Genomic DNA, 894 nt, shown 5'->3' with positions numbered 1-894 from the left:
ATATATATATATTTATATATATATATGCACATGCATTTATATATGCACTCAGAAAAAGACACACCCCCACATGCATACACACATATATATTATACATATTCATGCATGATGATGATGATATATATATATGTATTAACATATATACAAACATTATCATGCATATATATATATCAATTTAAAATTTTGATGTGAGTCCTGCATTTTTAGGGTGGTGGTGGAAATAATTACATTGGCCACAATCTTCAACTGGTACTTATTTCATTCACCCCAAAAGATGAAAGGAAACTCAACGTCAGTGGAATTTGAACTTAGATGAAATGCCACTAAGCATTTTTGCCCCGCACACTAACGATTCTCTTACCTCAGCACCATAATCATGCATATATATCACTGACTTATTATATGTGCTCATGAACAGCCACACAAATATATATATATATGTTTGTGTGTGTATGTATGTGTGTATATGTGCATATATATATATATATATATATATATATATATAAGCAAATTCTGCTGAAAGGATTTTAAATTTAGTTTCTCACAAAAGCAGCTCTATGTATAAAAATATATAAATTCCATTGAATATGGATATTTGCCTGCAGCAAAATCCTAGAAATTTACGACTGGAAAATTGGATTAAGGATATCAATTTTCTTCCTACCTCTCCTTTTATAGCCAGGCTTCATGTATGGCTTAATTTAATACAGGTGCAAAATTTGGATAAGCTGGCATTCCTTTTGCAGATGCTTAATTTAGACATCATAAGTGTGTGTGTGTGTGTGTGTGTGTGTGTGTGCATGCATATATAATGTGTTTGTATGTATGTATATGTATGCATGCATATAATATATATATATATATATGTATACACACACATATGTATATATATAT

Source organism: Octopus bimaculoides, chromosome 4, assembly GCF_001194135.2.
Source record: "Octopus bimaculoides isolate UCB-OBI-ISO-001 chromosome 4, ASM119413v2, whole genome shotgun sequence".
Taxonomy (NCBI): Eukaryota; Metazoa; Mollusca; class Cephalopoda; order Octopoda; family Octopodidae; genus Octopus; species Octopus bimaculoides.
The sequence above is the reverse complement of the archived record's forward strand: the minus strand, read 5'-3'. Positions refer to the sequence as shown.